The sequence below is a fragment of the Equus caballus genome, chromosome 23 (genome assembly GCF_041296265.1).
Source record: "Equus caballus isolate H_3958 breed thoroughbred chromosome 23, TB-T2T, whole genome shotgun sequence".
NCBI classification, from domain to species: domain Eukaryota; kingdom Metazoa; phylum Chordata; class Mammalia; order Perissodactyla; family Equidae; genus Equus; species Equus caballus.
Genome location: NC_091706.1, coordinates 29542010 through 29565626, shown reverse-complemented (window position 1 = coordinate 29565626; position 23617 = coordinate 29542010). Strand labels below are relative to the sequence as shown.

General features: G+C 41.0%; 1 protein-coding gene and 1 long non-coding RNA gene across 24 annotated transcripts in view; one reads left to right on the top strand and one right to left on the bottom strand.

Annotated features, from left to right (window-relative positions):
* Positions 1-23617, bottom strand: part of CARNMT1 (carnosine N-methyltransferase 1) — a 222026-nt gene that overhangs the window by 4478 nt on the left and 193931 nt on the right. The gene's annotated exons all lie outside the window — the stretch shown is intronic.
* Positions 358-23617, top strand: part of LOC138920402 (uncharacterized) — a 110945-nt gene continuing 87685 nt past the window's right edge. For 12 of the 22 annotated variants that reach the window (XR_011431514.1, XR_011431510.1, XR_011431507.1 and 9 more), the window contains exons 1-5: positions 358-575; positions 1536-1707; positions 1855-2059; positions 2613-2668; positions 19818-19912. This is a non-coding gene — a long non-coding RNA (uncharacterized lncRNA). Of the gene's footprint in view, positions 576-1535; positions 1708-1854; positions 2060-2612; positions 2669-19817; positions 19913-20043; positions 20262-23617 lie in introns of all 22 variants that reach the window. The other 10 variants (XR_011431515.1, XR_011431503.1, XR_011431512.1 and 7 more) reach the window with 5 other exon arrangements.

The window sequence follows — 23617 nt, the reverse complement described above, 5'->3', positions numbered from 1 at the left end:
TTCCTACATAACTCCAAATTTTTTTCACATCATCTAAGTAATATTTTAATATTTTCCATATCCAATCTGTATTCAAATTTCCCCAATTACCTCCAAGTGACTTATGAAAAAAAATGCTATTTTAATCGGGAGCGAATAGCGGACTACACTTTGCATTTGACAGCAGAGCTCAGGCTTAACCCTTAACCTCTTCCGGCTCCGAGGACCCTGGGCGGGAGAGATTTAAGAACACCGTCCTCCCGCGTTCGCGGAAAGGCCAAGAGTGACTTGAAATGTTGACGCGGAGGCCTATGGGAAATGTAGTTTTAAATAGGTGAGGTTCACCGCCTGGACTCTGGGAAGGGTCGCCACGCTCCTATTGCGCATGTGCAGCCGTAGCCTCCCGGTTCGTCTTCTCAGGACTCCAGAGAACCGTTGGGGAACTTTGGGGTGTGCTCGGAAAATGCAGGGTGCACACCTAGGGCGAGGGACTAGCTGGGAAGGGTGTGCCTGTGCTTGGGGATGGGAGCAGGAAGTGTCTGAGACCTCGTCGCCCCCCGCGGCGGTGTATAAACCCGGGCGGGCCGTCAGAGCGGGTAAGGCCGATGGGGGAGACCCCGGCCCTCGGGCTCCCGGGGCGCAGGTGTTCGGGGCGGTCCGGGGTGCCCGAGGATCGTGTGACCAGCCCGCCTGCAGCCCGACCGGAGAGAAGCCCGTGTCGGCGGCGGTGGGTGCGGGAGGGAGGAGTGCGTTTATCAGGCGGACGGTGACCGTGGGTCTGCGGTGGAGCCCGAGCTCTGGAGCACTACAGGCCCGGTCAGTGCCAGCTCTGTCACCTGTAAGCAGGGGCGACAGAAGGAACCTGGGCGAGAGTCAGGGTTCTCATCTATAAATACTAATAATGATTGTTTCACGGCGACGTTTGGAAACATAGATCACTATTTTAGACAAGTGCCAGGTCGGAAGCCTTAAGTAAGTGACAACTGCTGTTATAGTTAGAGGACGCTTTGTTGTTTTACTGGATAGTTTAATGTACCCTGACAACCACTTCACCAGAAACCGAGGCTCGGGTCGGTGGCCCCATGTGCTCGAGTCAGGAGCTCCCAGCCAGGGAATTTGGATTCCAGGGCAGGTGTGCTTCGCTTCAGTCTCAGGCTTTGTCTGATGTCACACCTGCCCAAGACTGGCGTTACAGCCTTCACAGCACTTAGGAACATGGCCTGTCCCTGCGTCCCCAGGGATGTAAAGGAAAGGATGTGGATGGAATCCCACCGAGTGTCACATGTATCCTGGGATTTCTAGTGTCTCTTCAGGTCCCTTGGGTCAGACAGAGGCGCCTGGCCCCCTCTGCATTGTCAGGCTTTCTGTCCTTGAAGTCGAATGTTATAATGAATTCCAAGAGTCAGGCCTTTTGCCCCTAAAATGAATTTATTTCTCAGATCCATGTCCCAGTTGCCTTGAAACAAACCAGCCCTTGTGAGGCGGGAAGCAGGGGGCCTCTGTGAGGGAGTCTTAGCTGGAAGAGAGCGGCCCTCTGACCTTAGACCTCTCTCCAGAGCTTCAGAGCAGAGACAAGAGCCCAGAAAGGAGCAGATGCTAGATTTGCAAGATCAGAAGCAGGTCTTGATCCCCCTGCCCAGAATGAACCAGACTTGATGATGATGCCACCTTCAGGAGCCACCACACTGTGTGACAGTGGGGCATCTGGGCCGTCCCTGGGAAGAACAGGTGAGCTGGGGTGGCCCAGGGGCAGGCTGCTCGGGAAAGGCTGCTTTGTTGGAGAGCCGTGAGGGCAGGGTCTGGGGGTAAGGGACAACCAGGCAGAGGGAGGAAGTTCTGTCTCCAGGCCCCTTAAATGGCCCCCGCTATTTACAGATGCGCTGCTGTCACACATGTCCACCACCACATGTGACATTAGTGACGTTATCCTGATGTCACAGGATCCAAGAATGATGATCTGTGAAGAGTTTTCCAAGGTCACCTACTTCTAACCCTTTTGAAAGATTTAAAGACATTGGGCCTGAAAACTTCAGTGACTTGTCCAGGGAAACGCAGTTTGTGACAGTTCACTCTCTCACAGGTAAGTTACCAAAAGCATCTATCAAAAGGGCCTTTTGAGAAATACTTCCCAGCTGAAATGAACAATTAAAAATTCCTGCCTTAAATCACCCTGTCTCTTTTACTAGGCTTTCCGTGGATTGTGTAGACCAGGGGTTAAATAATATTACTGAGAAAAATAGATAAATGATGCATACTGAGTATTTTTCTGCTAAGTTAACTTTAATGAAGGAATAGTGTCCTGTCGTTTGGCGTGCTTTAATTCAACTAATCGGTTGTTTTGATTTCTTTCTGTTATTCAGAAGGACGCGTGCGTTATTGTTAAATCAGTCGAGTAAAGTTTATGTTCACTCAGTAAAAAACTGCAGATTTCAGCTCCATGGTCATTTCAGAATCACACAAAGACAGGTGTTGCTGCCTTTCCATGATCCTTCTTGTGCCTTTTCAAGGCCCAGAGGGCCCTGTGCGTATGGGGAGAATGATCCCCAACTGGGGTGCTGAGATTTGAGGAGGTGAAACTAAGAGCTGTAAGACAGCTAAATCTCAGGACCCCTGTCTTCTTTCTGTCCCCTCAGCTGAACCACAGCCCTCTGTACTCGCCCAGGAGCCACAGAAAGTGCACATCCCTCAGGTGAGCTCTTTATTCATTCCCCACTTTATATTGTAATGGATTTATAAGGTTTAGCAGGATCCATGCATTAAAGGAAAAGGAGAAGTAGAAATAGTAGAAATCAAGTCAGTGTTGAGGAAAAATATACCGTGTTTTACTATTAATTGTGATGTTAGCTGTTAGCTTTGAGTGGGTAACCTTATCAGGGGAAGTAGTTTCCCACTAAGCTACCTGTTTCAATCTCTTTACTTGTGATTGGGCTATTCAGATTCTCTGTTTCTTCTTGATTCAGTTTTGGGAAGTTGTATGAGTCTTAGAATTTGTCTGTTTCTTCTAGATTGTCCAGTTTGTTGCTATATAGTTTTTCCTAGTATTCTCTTATAATCCTTTATATTTCTGTGGTATCTGTTCTAACTTCTCCTCTTTCATTTCTAATTTTATTTATTTGAGCCTTGTCTCTTTTTTTCTTAGAGAGTCAGCCTAAGGGTTTGTCAATTTTGCATATCTTCTCAAAGAACCAGTTCTTTGTTTCACTGATCTTTTCTACTGTTTTCTTTTTTTTTTTTTTTCAATTTCATTTATTTCTGCTCTGATTTTTATTATTTCCCTCCTTCTGCTGACTTTGGGCTTTGTTCATTCTTCATTTTCTAACGGTATTTTAAGATTGCTTATTTGAGATTTTTCTTGTGTTTCAAGCTGGGCCTGTATTGCTATGAATTTCCCTCATAGGACCACTTTTTCTGCATCCCACATGAGTTGGTGTGGTGTATTTTCATTTTCATTTGTCTCCAGATATTTTTTGATTTCTCTTTTAATTTCTTCAATGATCCATTGGTTGTTCAGTAGCATGTTGTGTAGTCTCCACATATTTGTCACTTTCCCAGCTTTTTTCCTGTAGCTGATTTCTAGTCTCATAGCATTTTGGTCAGAAAAGATGCTTGATGTGGTTTCAATCTTCTTAAATTTATTGAGGCCTGTCTTGTTTCAAAACATATGGTCTGTCCTTAGAATGCTCCATGTGCACTTGAGAAGAATGTGTATTCTGCTATTTTTGGATAGAATGTTCCATATATATCTATTAAGTCCATCTCGTCTAGTTTTTTCATTTAATTCCACTATTTCCTTGTTAACTTTCTGTCTGGATGATCTATCCATCGATGTAAGTAGAGTGTTGGGGCCACCTACTATTATTATCTTGTTCATATCTCTTTTTTGGTCTGTTAATAGTTGCTTTATGTACTTTGGTACTCCTTTGTTGGGTACACGTATATTTATAAGTGTTATGTCTTCTTGTTGGAGTGTCCCTTTTATCATTACATACTGCCCCTCTTTGTCTCTCATTGCCTTTTTTATCTTGAAGTCTACTGTGTCTGATATAAGTATTGCAATAACTGCTTTCTTTTGTTTGCCATTAGCTTAGAGTATCATCTTCCGTGCCTTCACTCTGAGCCTGTGTTTGTCTTTAGAGCTAAGAGTGTTTCTTGGAGGCAGCATATTGATGAGTCTTGTCTTTCAACCCATCCCACCACTCTGTCTTTTGATTGGAGAATTCAATCCATTTACATTTAGAGTGATTATTTATATATAAGGGCTTAATGCTGCCATTTTATCACTTGTTTTCCAGTTCTGTATTTCCCTTGTTTCTGGTCTTGTGTATTTTGGACTGCCAGTTCAGTTTCGTAGTTCTCTGTGATGGTTTTCTCAGTGTTCTCTTTTTTGTGTGTGAGGAAGACTGGCCCTGAGCTAACATCTCTAAGCAATCTTCCTCTCTTTTAGCTTGAGGAAGATTGTTGCTGAGCTAACATCTGTGGCAATCTTCCTCTGTTTTTTGTATGTGGGATGCCAGCACAGCAGGGCTTGATGAGAGATGCATAGGTCTGTGCCTGGGACCTGAAGCTGCAAACCCTGGGTGGCTGAAGCAGAGCATGCGAACCTAACCATTATGCCACTGGGACAGCCCCTCAGTTTTCTTTTTTTTGCATCATTTGTGTCTCTGTTCTGATTATTTGTTTAGTGGTTACCATCAGGTTTGTATAAAAAATCTCGTAGATGAGATATACCATTTTCTGATAGCCTCTTATTTCCTTGGTCTAAGCCAGTTCCATCCCTTTGCTCTTCCTCTGATTTGTTGGTCATAACATATTCTGTTTTGTGTTGTGATTTTGTGGTTAAAATCACAAGATGATAGTTATTTTTGATGTTTTCCTTCCCTTCCTCTTTAATGTCGTAATTAAGTTTTTGCTAACCTGTTCTGGTAGAGAGCTGCAATTTTCTGACTTTGGCTGCTTATTTATCTCGTTGCTCAAGGCTTTGTGAACTCTTTTTTTTCTTTCTCAGGTATGAAGGTCTTCTTGAGCATTTCCCGTTTGGGGTGTCTTGTGGCGATGAACTACCTCAGCTTTCGTTTATGTGGGAAAGTTTGTATTTCTCCACCATATCTGTAGGATATTTTTCCCTGGATACAGTATTCTTGACTGCAGGTTTTTGTCTTTCAGAATTTTGAATATCTCCTTCTACCTTCTCGTAGCCTGTAAAGATTCTGCTGAGAAATCTCCTGAAAGTTTGATATGGTCTTTGTAAGTTATTTTCTTCTGCCTTGCTGCCTTTAACAATATTTCTTCTTTGTCACTGACTTTTGCCAGTTTTCCTACTCTATGCCTTGGAGTAGGTCTTTTTACATTGATGTAATCAGAAGTGCTGTTAGCGTCTTTTACTTGTAATTCCAGCTCCTTTCCCAGGTTTGAACAGACTTTCTGCTCCTTTCTCCCTCCCTTCTCCCTCTATAATACCCATAGTTTTTTTTTTTTTTTTTTTTTTATTAATGTTATGATAGATTACAAGCTTGTGAGATTTCAGTTGTACATTTTTGTTAGTCATGTTGTGGGTACACCACTTCCCCCTCCGTACCCTCCCCCCACCCCCCCTTTTCCCTGGTAACCACCAATCAGATCTCCTTCTCAATATACTAATTTCCACCTATGAGTGGAGTCATATAGAGTTCGTCTTTCTCTGACTGACTTATTTCGCTTAACATAATGCCCTCGAGGTCCATCCACATTGTTGTGAATGGGCCAATTTCGTCTTTTTTTATGGCTGAGTAGTATTCCATTGTGTATATATACCACATCTTCTTTATCCAATCATCAGTTTCTGGGCATGTAGGCTGGTTCCACGTCTTGGCTATTGTAAATAATGCTGCAATGAACATAGGGGTGCAACGGACTCTTGAGATATCTGATATCAGGTTCTTAGGATAGATACCCAGTAATGGGATGGCTGGGTCATAGGGTATTTCTATTTTTAACTTTTTGAGAAATCTCCATACTGTTTTCCATAGTGGCTGTACCAGTTTGCATTCCCACCAACAGTGTATGAGGGTTCCTCTTTCTCCACAACCTCTCCAACATTTGTCGTTCTTGGTTTTGGATGTTTTTGCCAATCTAACGGGGGTAAGGTGATATCTTAGTGTAGTTTTGATTTGCATTTCCCTGATGATTAGCGATGATGAACATCTTTTCATGTGTCTATTGGCCATATTCATATCTTCTTTTGAGAAATGTCTGTTCATGTCCTCTGCCCATTTTTTGATCGGGTTGTTTGTTTTTTTGTTGTTAAGTAGTGTGAGTTCTTTGTATATTATGGAGATTAACCCTTTGTCGGATAAGTGGCTTGTAAATATTTTTTCCCAATTAATGAGCTGTTTTTTTGTTTCAATCCTGTTTTCCCTTGCCTTGAAGAAGCTCTTTAGTCTGATGAAGTCCCATTTGTTTATTCTTTCTATTGTTTCCCTCAACTGAGGAGTTACAGTGTCCGAAAAGATTCTTTTGAAACTGATGTCAAAGAGTGTACTGCCTATATTCTCTTCCAAAAGACTTATTGTCTCAGGCCTAATCTTTAGGTCTTTGATCCATTTTGAGTTTATTTTGGTGTGTGGTGAAAAAGAATGGTCAATTTTCAATCTTTTGCATGTGGCTGTCCAGTTTTCCCAGCACCATTTGTTGAAGAGACTTTCTTTTCTCCATTGTAGGCCCTCTGCTCCTTTGTCGAAGATTAGCTGTCCATAGATGTGTGGTTTTATCTCTGGGCTTTCAATTCTAATACCCATAGTTTTTATGTTGCATTTCCTAATTGAATCAGATATTTCTCAGAGAATTTCTTCATTTCCTTTTAGTCTTAATTCTCTCTCCTCCTCCATCTGAAGCCTTTCTATATTTCAGTCCTCCAGATTGCTAATTCCGTCTTCCATAATGTCAGCTCTGTAATTCAGGGTATCCAGATTTTTCTTTATCTCATTGTGTTTTTCATCTCCAACATTTCTGATTGGTTTCTCTTTATAGGGTCAATCTCTTTTGTGAAGTATTCTCTCTGTTTATTAATTTTATTCCTGATTTAATTGAACTATCTGAATTTTCTTTGTAACTCGTTGAGTTTTTTAATGTTAGCTATTTTGAATTCTCTGTCGTTTACATTGTAAATCTGTGTGCCTTCAGGATTGATTTCTAGGTGCTTTTCATTTTGCTTCTGGTCTTGACATTAATATATTTCTTCATACTATTTGATGGGGTTGGTTTGTGCCTTCACATAGATAGTATCTGGTTGCAGATTCCACCTGCCACCACTGGGGGAGGTTCAGGAGCTGTGTATTCTGAGCCTGCTGTGATCCCTGGTGTCTGTGCTTGTCCTTTGGAATCTTTGCTGACAGGACCCATCTGCGATTGCCTGCTTGTAGCTGCTGCTTTGCTAATGTACGCACAGGCACTCTAGAGGGGGCCCCTTGCTCTGGCTGACTGGCTGAGCTTGTGAGCCCAGCAGGGGGAGGGGCACTTCTTTTGCATGTGCCATCCCATGGGTGTTCTCTCTTTGCCCTCGCTGTCTGTCCTGCTGGCATGCTGGCTTCATGAAGACAACCCCACAATAGCTTAGCCTCCTCTGTGGAGCTTTCCTATGGGATGTGAGGGAACTTCGAGAGCAAAGGCATTCCCACAGAGTCTCCCCCCAGCCCCCTCTTTTCTCAGAGCTGTGCATGGTCCTGTGCCCTAGGTCATTGCTGGGAGGGAGAGGAGATCCCCTTGCTTCCTCCTTCTTCCTCCTGGGGGGTCCAGCACCTCCACCTTCAGACATATGGCTGCGTGGGTCTCTCAGATGTCTTTTGTGTTGTGTGCCTGTCCTCTGTTGGTTTATGAATGTCCTTTTCATTGTTTCTTAGGGAGGAGAGTCTAAGGGAAGGGGTCACTCTGCCGTGATGCTGATGTCATGCCTGGTCATTCTATTTTTAAGTTTTTGAGGAATCTCTGTACTGTTTTCCACAGTGGCTGCACCAATTTACATTCCCACCAGCAGTGTATGAGGGCTCCCTTTTCTCCACATCCTCTCCAACCCTTCTGTTTTCTTTGTAAAGATTGGCACCTGAGCTAACATCAGTTGTCTATCTTTTTTTCCTTCTTGTTCTCCCAAAACCCTCCCAGTACATAGTTGTATATTCTAGTTGTATGTCCTTTTGGCTGTGCTGTGTGGGATGCCACCTCAGCATGGCTTGATGAGTGGTGCCGTGTCCAGGCCCAGGATCCAAACTGGCAAAACCCTGGGCTGCTGAAGTAGCGCACATGAACTTAACCACTCGGCCATGGCACTGGCCCCTCTCCAACACTTCTTATTTCTTGTCTTTTTAATAATAGCCATTCTGATGGGCATGAGGTGATATCTCATTGTGGTTTTGATTTGTATTTCTCTAATAATTAGTGATGTTGAACATCTTTTCATGTGCCTGTTGGCCATCTGTATATCTTTGGGAAAATGTCTGTTGAAATCCTCTGCCCATTTCTTGAGTAAGTTTGTTCTTTTGTTGTTGAGTTCTTTATGTATTTTGGATGGCAACCCCTTATTGGATAAATGATTTGCAGATATCTTCTTCCAATTGCTAGGTTGTCTTTTCATTTTATTGATGTTTCCTTTGCCATACAGACGCTTTTTAGTTTGATGTAGTCCCATTAGCTTATTTTTTCTTTTGTTTCCCTTTCCTGAGGAGACATATTCAAAAAGATACTGCTAAGAATGATAGCAAAGAGCTTACTGCCTACGTTTTCTTCTTTGGAGTTTTATGGTTTCAGGTCTTACCTTCAAGTCTTTAATCCATTTTGAGTTAATTTTTGTGCATGGTGTAAGATAATGGTCTGCTTTCATTCTTTTGTGTGTGGCTGTCCATTTTCCCAACAGTGCTTATTGAAGAGATTTTCCCTTCTCCATTGTATGTTCTTAGCTCCTTTGTTGAAAATTGGCTGTTCCTAAATGTATGGGGTTTATTTCTTGGCTATCAATTCTGTTCCATTGATCTGTGTCTGCTTTTCTGCCAGTATCGTGCTATTTTGATTAATACAGCTTTGTAGTATACTTTGAAATTAGGGAATGTGAGGCCTCCAGCTTTGTTCGTTTTCTCTAGAGTGCTTTGGCTCTTTGGGGACTTTTGTTTCCTATAAATTTTAGAATTCTTCTTTCTATTTCTGTGAAAACTGTCATTGGGGTTTTGATGGGATTACATTGAATCTGTAGATTGCTTTAGGTAATATGGACTTTTTCACTATGTTAATTCTTCTAATCCATGAGCACAGAATATCCTTCTATTTCTTTATGTCTTCTTTAATTTCTTTCAAGAATGTCTTATAGTTTCCAGTGTATAGGTCTTTCACCTCATTGGTTAAATTTATTCCTACCCACTTAATTCTTTTTCTTGAGATTGTAAATAGGATTGTATTCTTGATTCTTTATTTCTGCTAGTTTGTTTTTAGTTTTTTGATGGATTCTTTAGCGTTTTCTACATGTAAAATCTCATCATCCACAAGTAGTGACAGTTTTACTTCTTCCTTTCCAGTTTGAATATGTTTTATTTATTTTTCTTACTTGATTGCTCTGGCTAGGACTAAGAAGGGTGAGCGTGGGCATCCTTGTCTTGTTCCTGCTCTTAGAGGGATAGCTATCAGTTTGCACCATTGAGTATAATGTTAGCTGTTGGTTTGTCATATATGGCCTTTATTATGTTGAGGTACTTTCCTTCTATAATTATTTTATTGAGAGTTATTATCATAAATATGTGGTGAATCTTGTCAAATGCTTTCTCTGCATCTGTCGAGATGATCATGTGATTTTTATTCTTCATTTTGTTAATGTAGTTTATAACATTGAGAAAGAATACTCTTGTAATCCTTTGTATTTCTGTTATATTGCTTGTGATTTCTTCTCTTTCTGATTTTATTTATTTGAGGCTTCTCTCTTTTTGTCTTATTCTACCTAAAGTTTTGTCAATTTTGTTTATATTTACAGAGAACTAGCTCTTAGTTTTGCTGATCTTTTCTATTGTCTTTGTACTCTCCATTTCGTCTATTTCAGCTCTGATTTCTAGTAGTTCCTTTGTTCTCCTGACTTTGGGCACTTCATTTTTCTTCTTTTCTGATTCTTTTCGATGTATTGTTAGATTGTTTATTTGAGATTTTTCCTGTTTCTCAAGGTAGGCCTGTGTTGCCAGGAACTTCCCTCTTAGTACTGCTTTTGCTGTATCCAATAGATTTTGGTACAGTGTATTTTCCTTTTCATTTGTCTCCAGATATTTTTCCATTTCTCCTTTAATTTTGTTGTTGTTCCAATAGTTAATGAATAGCACGTTGTTTAGGCTCCACATATTTGTGACTTTTCCAGCTTTCTCCTTGTGGTTGATTGCTAGTTTCATACCATTGTGGTTGGAAAAGATGCTTGATATCTTTTCAGTCTTCTTAAGTTTATTGGGAGTTGTTTTGTTTCCCAACAAACAGTGTATCTTTGAGAATGTTTCATGTGTACTTGAGAGAAAATGTATATCCTGCTGCTTTTGGATTGAATATTATATATGTATCTATTCAATTCATCTGGTCTAGTGTTTCATTTAAGGTCAACGTTTCTTTGTTGATTTTTCTCTCTAGAAGACCTATCCATTGATGTAAGTGGGGTATTAAAGTTCCCTACTCTTATGGTGTTGCTGTCAGTTTCTCCCTTTAGATCTGTTAATAGTTGTTTTATAGACTTTGGTGCTTCTACGTTAGGTGCATATATATTAATAAATGTTATGGCTTCTTGATGGATTATCCCCTTTATCATTATATGATGCCCATCTTTGTCTCTTGTCTTTTTTGGTTTGAAGTCTATTTTGTCTGATAGAATTATGGCTACACTCACTTTCTTTTGGCTGTCATTTGGTTGGAGTATCATCTTCCACCCCTTCACTCTGAGCCTATGTTTTTCTTTAGAAGTGAGATGGGTCTCCTGGAGGCAGCACATTTTTGGGTCTTTTTCTTAACCTGTGCAGTCTCTCTGTCTTTTCATTGGTGCATTCAATCCATTTACATTTGGGATGATTATGGATATATAGGGACTTACTATTGCCATTTTATCTTTTGTTTTATGGTTGCTCTATATTTCCTTTGTTTCTTTTTCCTTGCGTTTCTCACTACAATTTCAGCTTGACGGTTTTTGGTGATGTGTTTTTCAGTTTCCTCTTTTTTTATGTGTCGTGACTCTGCCTGAATTTTTGTTTTGTGGTTACCATGACGTTTGTATAAAAGGTCTCAGAGATGAGATAGTTCTTTTTCTGCTGATAGCATTTTTGCTTCATTTGACTAGGCAAGTTCTGTCCTTTTCTTCTTCCCTTGCTATTTTTGTTGTCAAAATTATTTCTTTCTGTATTGTGAATTTGTTACCAAATTGGAATGGTTAATGTTATTTTTAATGCTTTCTTTCCCTTTGACCTTTGCATCATAATTCCTTACTAACATGTTCTGATACAGAGTTGCAGTTTTCTGATTTTAACTATTTATCAACTTGTTTAAAGCTTTGTATCCTTTGCCTTTTCATTTCAGACAGGAGAGCTCTTTTTGACATTTCTTGTAATTCAGGTCTAGTGGTGATGGACTCCCTCAGTTTTTGTTTCTTCCTCACACTTTATTTCTCAGCTGCGGCAGTGGACTTGCAGCTGTTGCAGCACCCAAGGGCACAGAGCTGATTATTACAGTGTTGATTAATACAGTCCCTAAGTAGCTCTCAAATACTTGTAGTTTTCTGCATCCTTTCTGAAACCACCCTAGTCCAAGTAAGCAACTAAGTAACTGGATGACTTTAATGACCTCATGTCTCTGATCCTCAATTTCTTGTTTGTGAAATGAGGCAGGCAGAAGGAACACCAAGTTTCTTCCCTCTCTATATTCTGCGGTTATCAGAATCTACAACTATGGAGAGACTCAGGGAAAAATCAATTCCAGTGTTTTGGGAAACCATCTCACTTTCTCCATTTAAATTAACTCTTGGGGTGACTGAGATTGTGCCTCCTATCCTCTCATAGCACTGCTGTTAAGGACAGTCTCAGAATCTTCAAGGCAACTTAAAAGAAGGCCCTTTCTCTTAAATAGGAATCTGCCTTATGCCATGTTTTGAGCTGTAGAAAATATTTTAGAATGAGAGTCTAGCGTTGGTAACAAATTTATCCACATTGTTAATTCATATGAAAGCTCCTATTCTTGAAAATGTCCCATGTGGGGGTAAAGAAGTTCCATGTAAAGATTTAGTCCATTTTTGTTGACAATCTCTTGAGTGTATGTTAAAAACCTGGATAACAGGATAATGTTAATGGAGATTGGAGGGAGGGACGGTGATGAATGAGTTTGGTTGATTTTCAGCAGTAGTAAGGTCAAAATGAAAGCATTATAAAAGAAGAGTAGAGATTCAGGTCAGGGCTTTCTATGAAAAACAAGTAAAAACCATAGCAGATGGAAAAAGTTTAAGTGACACAGTATGGCAGATTCCACTGATGAGTTTAATAGGCAGCCATTTTAGTGGCAGAGAGAGTAGACTGAAAAGTGAGGAGAAGTTTGGAAAATTCAAGGGACAAGAACCAGAAAAGCAAGGGGTCCCATCCTGTCCTGAGGATTCTTTTGGTTCCGAAGTGTGTTAGCCCAGCTGAGTGAAGACATGGGGAGGATGCTGTAGATCCTCTGAAAGGGGCATCCATCAGCTGCGGGAAGATGTGCCATCTCTCCCCAAAGCTCATTAGCAGATCGAAAGTGGGATGCTGCATTATTCTGATTAGCATTAATTTTATAATTCTAGGCATAGAACTTTCCTCCACACGAGTCAGCCTTCACACAAAAACACAGACTCCCATGGTGTGGATAAAACACAAGTAACCTTACTGCTTCTTCCCATCTTCCAAGGACCCAATGGGAAGGAAAACGTGGTTCCCTAGCAAAGAGGGGAGTTAAGGGCTGGAGTTTTCCAACTCTCCAAGCTGGGTGCACGTCCCACAAATCAGGGAGAAGTGCAACGCCATCTTTCTGGCAGACCAAGACCTTGGGAAAACTGGGTCCTTCTGATCTGGTTAGGGAACACAGAGTACTTCCAACAGTGACTGCAGCAGGGCAACAGCCACATTACAAGTGAGATGAGGAAGGTTACCTCAGAGCCTCCCAGGGAGAGAGCATTTAGGCTCCTACCGTTTATTGGGATAACTGGTTCCTGGCCCTTTGGAAAATACCCAGTCATCCCAGGGCTAGACTTCTCAGGAAAAGTAACTTGCCAATCCCTTTAAAATTTGCAACTAAAACCTATCTACACTTTTATTTGTTACATATATTGTTGGGGCTTCATTTCAAACTGCTATATTACAAAACTGTTTCAGATAACTTTAAATCCATGGTAGTGGCTTTCAAATTCTTTTGATGGCAACTCACAAAGAAAATCCATAAATTATTTTTTATCGTAAATCAGTATATATGCACACACACCAAAAGAATGTAAAAATTTTATGAAACTGTTCTTAGCTTTTTACATGTAATACACTCGAATATTATCTACTCCATTTTGTTTCATTGTTTTTTAAGTGCTTGTCACACCCTCTAGAATTATTTCATAATCCACTAATGGCTCAGGACCTGCTGATTGAAAAACAGTATTTTAAAGTTATTGGTTCCAGGTACCCTAGCCGGTAGTCTGGTATCCAGATTTTTAAAAGGCTTATTGAAATGCATCATTGAGGGGCTGGCCCCGTGGCCGAGTGGTTAAGTTCATGCGCTCCGCTGCAGGCGGCCCAGTGTTTCGTTAGTTCGAATCATGGGCGCGGACATGGCACTGCTCATCAGACCACGCTGAGGCAGCGTCCCACATGCCACAACTAGAAGAACCCACAACGAAGAATACACGACTATGTACCAGGGGGGCATTGGGGAGAAAAAGGAAAAAATAAAATCTTAAAAAAAAAAAAATGCATCATCGAAAAGCAGTATTTGCTAAAAGACCCTCAGTCTCTATAAAGAGCACTGTCTTGGGGATTCCAACCATAAGTTACCAGCTTTCCTTTGCAGAACTGAGATGCGAGCTCAACAGCAAATAAAAATGACATAAAATCAGAACAAAGTTGGAAAAGGACCACCTCCAAATGCAACGTGTGGTGCTTCTGGGAAACATGCAGCAGCCTAGAGTGAGGTGAGGGGGACAAAACAGAAAGAAAGAAGATTAATGGAGAAAAAATCAAGCTTGTAACTGCTGTCTCCAGGCTTCACAAGGTGCACTTGTACTTCTAAGCCTAAGAGACAGAGTGACGTTCAGCATGACTCCATAATCCTTTGGCCTTGAGAACCTCAGCAGACATCAGTTAAGTCATTTAAGGATAACTGCAAATTAAATTAGTTCATCCTAATTACACAAAAATGAGAAATTTAAATAAGCAAGGTAATTCAATTCTGAATTAAAAATTTTTTCAATCACTTGACATCTCAAATCAAAGCAAATGGGTAATGTTACCAATTATATCAATTCGACTCTATATTTCAATACATAAACATATGATGAACAATTAAAATTCTTATTTGATATGCATTTAACTTGTTAACATTTATGCTACAGTAGGGAACCACACTCGAGAAACAGGATCATGTCCTTGAAAACCAAAGAAGGTTATCACAAAAGAGTCTTTGTAAGAATCCAGCAACAGAATGAGTCCCCAAAATCTATTAAGTAAACTGTCCCACAGGAAAAGTGAGGCAGATCACACTAGTAAAGGCAACACTATGGAAGCTTCTGAAATAGTTATCAAGGGAAATATTGGATACATAATAAAAATATTTAGTTTTAGGAAGCAGTATGATAGGCTCCGATATGGTTGCACTTATGAGTACAGGACTTTCATAGGAAGGAAAGAAATGGAAATTCACTGAATGTCTGTGTTTTGTCATGCATCACTAAATACCTTCGATTACATTATAGCATTGGAAACTAGGAAGCAGAAATGTTAAATAACTTGTTGTAGGCCACACAGTAATAAATGACAGAACTAGGACTTAAACTCCATCTTCTAATTACACATCCATTATTCTTGTCACATCAGTACCACTTTATCCTGAACTAGTACTCAAAATATGATAGTGCTTAAAATATTTGCTTAAGCATTTCTTAGGATTTCTGATCAAAGTCAATTCAAATTCCAATTTCAAGGCTAACGAATACGAAAGTGACCCTTAAAATGAAAGAAATACGTAAAAAATACACATGCATTCCCGGTGGCATTATGAATCTTCAAACTTTCGATATTCCTTGTGTCTCGTGTAAGGATGAAAAAAGTTATCTATTGCTGTATAACAAACCACAACAAAGTGGAATAGCTTGGAATAGTAACTTGTTCTTGTCTCGTATTGTTCTGTGGATTGGCTGGGATTCGCTGGGCAGTTCTTGCTTGGGGTCTCCTAGGAAGTACAGTCAGATGTCAGCTTGGGCTGCAATCCTCTTTGCCTCTATTGTGCTGGATGTCAAGATGGTTCATTTCTGTGTTTGCTGAGGATGCTGGCTGTTATCTTATTCGGGGCTGCCAACTGGAGGGCCTGCATGTGGCCTCTTCATGTGACTTGGGCATCTCTCAAAGTGGTGGCTGGGTTCCAAAAGAAAGCATCCCAAGCGGAAATATTCCAAAGGACCAGGCTTCTTACAGCCTAGCCTCAGAAGTCCCAGAAAGTCACCTCCACAGCATCCTATGGGTTGAGCCAGTCACTGAGGCCTAGGGGGAGGGATGTAGACTCCATCTTTTGATATGAGAAGCAGCAGGCAATAAGGGAGGGAGGGAGACTGCCCATCTCACCTTAGTCTTTAGCCTCCCATCTGGCGTCTCTACTTTACCCAACTGAGTTAGAAGGGGAAATAGATGATACAACTACAATAACACAAATTATTGTGTGGTATTTTCTCTATCTCTTTGGCACTCTCTCTTTCTCTGGAAACACAGCACTTCTTGAATGAATGGATAAATGAGTCTCTCCCTTTTCCTCTCTACTCCTTTTTTGCCTCCTCACCTTTCTTTTCTTCTTTTTAACTGCAGATGAAAGATTAAAAAAATGTTTTAAGCATCAACATACTCTAATTAGTAAATCTTATAGTTAGTTTCTACTCAGATCTCCCATTTGATGTCTACTTGCCTGATTCAGTCATTGTCCTATAAGGGAAGGTGATAAGAATGCAAGCAAAGGAGAGAAGAGAGGGAAAAATGGGAAAGCAAAAGTAGATTATCAAGGGAAGAAGGAAAATATAAATGGGAAGGGAAATAAATCAGGAGCACTGAACATCATTAAGCCCAAATGGCTGAAAAGACAAAGGGAAAGAAGCAGATTTTTCCCTTATGATGCTGCATCCATCCTTCCTTCCTTTCCAATCCATGGCCTCCATCGCCAGCCTAGTCTAACCTTATTTCTTAATGCCTGAATTTTTGCTATATCATCTTACCTAATCTCCCTGCCTAGTTTTTACCCCTTAGAAATCATCAAAATTGGGGCCAGCCCGGTGAGGTAGTGGTTAAGTTGTGTGCTCCCCTTTGGCAGCCTGGGGTTCGCAGGTTCCCATTCTGGCACAGACCTATACACTGCTTATCAGGCCATGCTGTGGCAGGCGAGCCACGGAAGAAATGGAGGAAGATGGGCACGGATGTTAGCTCAGGGCCAATCTTCCTCCAAGAAAAGAGAAAGAAATAAAATGAAATAAATCATCAAAAACACTCCTTTCCTCATGCTGCTCTCAATTATGAAAAAAGAAAAGAGCCAACAAAATGACTTCTGAAGGATTAAGTCCAATATAAACATTTTAAGAATTTTCATAATCTGACCTAACTTTCCTTGCCACTCTTGTTTCTCATGTCTCCCATATGTGAAACCTTTAACTCAGCCAGAGCACTCTACTCAATGTATCCAAATACACAGAGAAATGAGACTTGATCTCACTATTACATCATGAAAAATACAAAACCTGAATCAAGGAAAATAACAGACAACAAAAATATTACATTACAGAAAGCAGTGTGGCCACATTATAAGCTTATAATTATAGCGCTTATGGTCCAGATCACTTCTCACGAATACAGCCTTCTCCTTTTGTCTTCTGTCCTTTGCTCTAAGGATCCTATCACCAGGAGCATTCCCCGCCGCTCTCTGCCTTCCTAAATCCTGTCTCATCAGGATCCACAACATTAACTGACTAATTTGGAAGAAGTGTGATTAACAGAATTATTCTGGACCTGAAGTCCCTTGTTAACACTACAGCATCAGATTAGATTCTCGATGGACACCAAGTCACTCAAATTCCATCTCAGTTTTTACTCTGTAGATTTGTTCAGTATACGGTTGATTAAAGGACCATTCACCCCAGTTTGGTAGATAATTCAAGCAGCCTCCAATCCAAAGATTGTACAACTTTGATTTGTAGTAATTACCAACAGTAATTACAGAAACAGTTAAAACATTCATTGCTAATATTGTAACTCTTTGGGAACCTGATATAAATGCAGTTTTAAAAAAACAGGATATTTGAAGATAGTAACGTACACCATGATTGACAAGATTTTGTGGTGAGTGTAGTTTATTGTCAGGTATAATTAAAGCTGTAGATACTATTTTGAAAGTACAGACTTTAGGGGGCAAGGGAAGAGAGTTTTTGAAGCAAAGTACAAATTAGGAATAATTACAGTGATGGTTATGGAATATCAACCTTTATTTCATCATGATGAGCTCAGTCTCCTTCAAAATTCAGTTGAGTCCGTGAAAGCATTAGTGTAAGACAAAAGGCAGCTTTGGCAAAAATACCTTTGAAATATTAAGGAGTAGAGTGATTGGCAGTGAGCAAACATAAAAGTGGACGAAAGAGTAAATGTCTTGATCACCTACGGAAAGTGTACACTTCAAGTATCTTATTAAAAAACCAGTTTTTCATGTCCAATGTTGAATGCACCTGCAATTGTTGTTTTTAATCTATTTTAATGCCCAAACTGGATATAACTAAATGTTTTATGGGAGTTTATAAAGGTGATGAAATTATAAAGAAAAGTAAGTGAAAGATTATCAGACAGGAGAGTGGAGGCTTCTGGGGTGATATCAACATTGTAGGATTTGACATGAGTGGTGGGTCTGTGGGTGCTCACCTCATTCTCCTTGTTTATGGTTTATGCGTGTTGCTGTTTACAAAGCAGTTATGTAGAAAATCCGCTGACACTAATACCTTCGACAGTTCATTAGCCCAAGGGTGTCTGTTATGCTTTAACCAGGGCTTTGCTCACGTTCCCTTTTGCCCACATGAAGCCACTTATGCATTAAGAGATGACACAAACATCTCTTGAAACAAGAGATTTCTTCTTGTTTTCTAGAAGAAATAGCGAAGCTGGTCTAGCGCTTGGTGATATTTCCAAACAGTCCTTTTGTGAATGGCCGTGAGAAGATGTCCTTCTTCAGCCAAGGATGAAGTCTTATACTTGGTATTATTTAAAGTACCTGATGCCATGCTACACAACTAGTGTGTGTGCATCCATTCATCTGACAGATATTTATTGACTCACCTACCAGCTGACTCCCTGGGAAGCCAGAGCAGTTTGCCAACTAATGTGGTTAATTGGGATTTGATAAGTCCTGTAAAGACACCAGAGATTCAGCAGTTTCTCCCAGCTATCGAACTTATTTTGGCTAATGGATATCACTCCCACTCCCATTTCAATCTTACAAAGGGACGCTAGAAGAGGATTGACCAGTCAGAAGGTGGAAACTTAATAAAAATTGAGAGTCAGAGACGGGAGGGAATGAAAGCAGCAGAGGAAGAAGGAGGCAGAGACTGGACGGCCAGCAAGGCCTCAGTGCCCTGCACAGTTTAAGCTGAGCCAGATGTTCTTCCTGTTTCCTTGCTTGATCTTTGCTTGATCCTCCCTCTTGCTGACGCCCTCACCTGGAGGAGTCAAGCCCAGCACAGATGCCACTGAGACAGGTCAAAGCCAGGGAAAGGTCCTGGGATCAAAACTTGGCTAAGTATGATCCAAACTTCCAAGCAGTCAGAAGTAGAAAGAGCCAGAAGATAAACCTAACCCATTTTTGAAGGGGTGCCAAAGGTGAAAAGCAGGAAAACCAAAATTACTCATCAAGTCTAAAGGGGTAGCACAGAGCCAGAAGCTGAGAGGAGAAGAGAAGTCAAGCAAGTCATTGCCAGCCAGGTAAAAACAGAAATAGAGAGTTGAAAAAAAAAAAAAAGCAAAGTGAAATGAAGGGTCCAAGACAATAATTGGGAGCATTCCTTGGGGTTTGATAGTGGATTTTATGGGTTAGCTTAAGTTAAAAGCAAAAGATGTGAGCGGGTACCTTCCTTAGTTGAGAGGGGTCGAGAGGAGAGTAGGGCAATGAAAGTCCTCTTAGACAATTTTGCAATTTCTAATAGCTTTTGACAGGTACAAAGTTGAAATTATTGATCTTAAGATTTATTTGTTACCTTATTTGTGGATTTAAAAAAATGCGTCTGTTTAATATATGCAGTACAGTGAAAAGTGCTTTGAAGAAGTTAACAGCACTGTCTAAATGTAAGAGAGAATTATGTTTGCATGTAGTCCCATTAACGTTGGTAATTGAGACTTGGTTGTAGATTTAAAATATAATTAGTTTTGATACAACAGTAGCTCACACTTTTCTACTGGGTAGAGCCAGACAAGGCTTAGAAAACGTGCCTTTGGTAGATTTTATTTTTGAGCCATCAAATCAAGACAAAGCTTACAATCCCTTCAGAGGTTAAAAGGGTAGCAGTAGTGGTGATTTCTCATCAACAAGTAAGAATAGGCAAATGGTCTTAAATGATTGAATTTTCTTGCTTCAAATTTCAGGACAATGAGAATACAGTTTCCTCCGAAAAAATCTTAGGCTGATCTTGGAAGAAAGACCCCCTGGATCATCTAAAAATAAAGTTTTCTATTTAAAGGTTGGTTTTAATGTTCATTATAGCCCCATTTGCTACCAGAAAATGGTTTGCCTTTGTGTTTTAAACATAAGGAATCAATGTAACGCCTTATACCTGATAACGTGTGCTGTTGTATTTGGTCCTCCCTACAGCTCTGTCCATAGATATTATTGTTGCCACTTTATAGATGAAAAGAAGGAAGCAAAACCATTAAGTGCCTTCCCCAAGGTCTTAAAAGAAGTCACCAAGAAGGTGGTCTGGCTCAAGTCTCCTGACCCCAGTTTACTATTCCCCACAATAATGTTGGAAAACCACATTGGAACGGGAAGACTCATTCCAAGTACTGCTGTCACACCAGCAAGCTTCAAAGGTCAGGCAGATATTTTACTTTACGGTTAAATTGGCCACGTTTGCTCAGTGTGTACTATATCCCAGGCCCTGTGCTTTGCCCTGGGAGGATTCAGAGAAAGTAAAAGACGGATTAGACTTTCCTGGCTCTTACAAGCTGGTGGGAATGGGAGACACATACATACAAACGTGGAAGGGCAAGGGGGACAGTGCACTAAGAGAGATACAGAGCTCTGTGGGAGCAGGGGAGGAGCAGTCTCTGAACATGTTCCAGGAAAGGGGTCGCCTTCCATGCCAAGATGAACTTTGCATGAATAAAGATTTAAGTGAGGACAGACTGAGAAGAGTGAAGAGGGGAATGGGGTGTCGACCAAATTTCATCCACCTGCAATTTTACCTACTCAAATTTTATCTACCATGGCAAGAAGTTAGTGTCTAATATTTTAAAATTACTTTTAAATACAAGTATTTGCGTATTAGTTATATAAATAGAGGTGTGTACCAGAACAACTATGATAGAAATGGCTCAAGTGGTTTCCATGGGGAATGAAACTGGGGGCATAGGAAGGATTGGGGTTGTGAGGTGGGGGAGGGCCTGCCATGGTTCTTTATAAAGCCTCAGTACTATTTGGTTTTAAAGGCACAGGTATGGATTCCTTAGATAAATATTAATTTTTAAGTGAGCCTTAAAGAATGAGTAAGGTTTCTACAAGGAGAGGGAGGAGGTGGGTATTTCTAGCAGAGGACCCAACATTAACAGAGAGAGGCGGCAGGAGAGCAGAGGGAAGAGCAGGTAACCCATTAGGATGACTGTGGAACACACCTCCTTGCGTGGGGACACATGAGCTGGTGCTTGATTGCAGAAGGCCTTGGATAGAAGGGCGTGAACAGACACACACACACACACACACTCATGTGGTTGTCGGCAGGAAAGCAATAAAGGGTATTGGGCAAAGGGGTGATATGCTGAGAACTGAGCTTTATGTACAGCAGTGGTTCTCACCTTGGAGATTACCTTGCTTGTTAAAATTGCTGGGCCCCACATCAAGGTTTCTTCTTGAGTATGTCCAGAGTGAGGCCCGAGAATCTGCATTTCTAATAAGTTCCCAGGCAATGCTAATGGTGCTGGTCTGGGAACCACAATTTGAGAAGCAATAATAGAGTAATCTAGCAACAAGGAGAAGTCGAGACTAGAGTAGTGGGAGAATGAAGGTCAAGGGACTGTTCCACTAGGACAGAGCAGAAGGAATGGGGCCCTCATGGGGAGTGATGGGGAGACAGTCCAGAACAGCAATCAAGAGAACAGACTGACTGCTTCAAAGGATAGAGGACCATTGGGCCATGTTCTGGGTCACACCAAATCACAAATCACTGTTAAATCTCCAGTGCTTGGGCCAAGTATGCCAAGAAGCACCTGAAATTCATTTTTAAAGCAGCAATCCTGTCTAGAAATTAAGCTGTGAGTTTTACCTTACTTTCCCTTTCTTCCCCATCTCTAACCTCATTCTAGAGCAATTTAGGTTACAAAAGCATCTTCCAGGGAGAGCATTCATATTTGCACGTCGTCAGAAAGTGTATCTGTCTGTATATATAAAATAGTATTAAAGCTGGTTTCCTTATTATTTCATTTTAGAACATCCCTGTAGCTAAATGGTGTTCAAAGTAAACATGGAGAACAGAAAGCATCCATCTCCACCTAGTGGGGCAAAAAATGACTGAATTCCCATACCATATAAATACCCCATGAAAACACAGAGGAATCCTTCATCCACCCAACATTCACTGAGTATCTGCCTCGTGGCAAGCACCGCGGATGTGCTTGGATACAAAGATAAATAAAACGTGGGCTCCGCTCCCAGCAGTTCAACGTCTAGCAGTCTTTGTCCCATGCTCTTAAATCTTGCTAAGGATTGGGTTTGTTTGTAATAGAAATTCTAAAGCAGGGACAGAAGAAGTTATCTTTTCTAAATTGCCCACCTCTGTTGTCTAATTATTCCACTGAGGGAAACACTTGGTCCTGGGTTACTTCGCTGAGCTCAGATATGTTTTGCTGACACACAGAGTCTGGGCAGCATCCAGCCCCCTGTTTACTCCCTGGTCTTTAAGTCTAGTAAGTATTTTATCATTTACACCTTTCGATGTCCAAAGAGAGTGCCGCTCGGGGTTTAAAACATGTAATTTCCTTTACTACCTCCCCAAATAACGGGGTCATTTCAGGACCAGGACAGTTTGGCACTGGGACGTGTTTCCCAGAAGTACTAATAGTTCGAGAGGGGAGCAAGCGTCTTCACAGCTGCAGGTCTGGGTGCCGAACTTTCTACTGTCGGTGAGAATCATGTCCCAGTGAAAAGGGAGAAGTGAACCAACCCTCAAAGGGATAAGGTGACAGGGAGTGGTGTTTACTTGAGTCAGAGAGTAACTGAAAATGACTTCTGCAGCTGGAATAAAACAAAGGGTTGAAGGTCAACTTCCTCTTTGATTTTGGCTAGTCAGCAGTTCAAGCAGCCTTTTCAAATGTTTCGTGTCTGCTGACTAGTCCAACTCTATAAAAGACCCCACATCTTGCACCAACCTGTACCTCTTGGGCACTGGAGCGAAACAAAAGGAAAAATGTTCCGTCTTATTAGAATTAATGAAGTCATGCCACTCACATCCGTCCACGTTACCCCACTTTGGCCACCACCATTGTGGTCCATGCTGATATCTTTTCTCTCGTAGATTACTGCAGTGGCCTTCTCACTGGTCTCTCACATCCTGTTTACCCCATCCAAAGCATTCTTCACATTAAATCACTGTAATTCGTTAATTCACAGTATTAATTCACAGTAATCTTTTGGAAACTCAAATAATACAACTAAAATCTGAATACCCTACACATATAAATAAATCCTAACTTAAACATTTCCCCTGGCTCCCCATTGCTCCAAAGACATAACTAGTTGATTTGGCCCAGAGAACTCTGCTTAATCTGTGCCCCCCACGCTTTTCCCTCTTCTTGTTGCATCACATTCGTCCCTCCTCACTCTCTCTGCTCTCATCACCCAGATTCCTCTGCCTGGAACACTTCTCCCTCCCTGCTTTGCCAAGTTGTCTCCTACTCGCCTTTTACCTCTTAAGCCTGATCAGCTCCTGAGGGATGGGTGAGGACGACCCTCTTCTCCTTTGTTAGGCCAAATCCCCATGTTTTAAACTCCCTTGGCACCGACAACCAGCTCATGAACCCTTCATAGAATGTAACGTGGGACATTTACACAATCTTGTCTGATTAATTTCTGCCTGATCTCCCCTCTAGACTGTAAGATCCATGAAGGCAGAGACTCTACCTTTTTGCTTACCATTGTATTCCAGAGCCTGGCATAGTGTCTGGCACATGTTAGG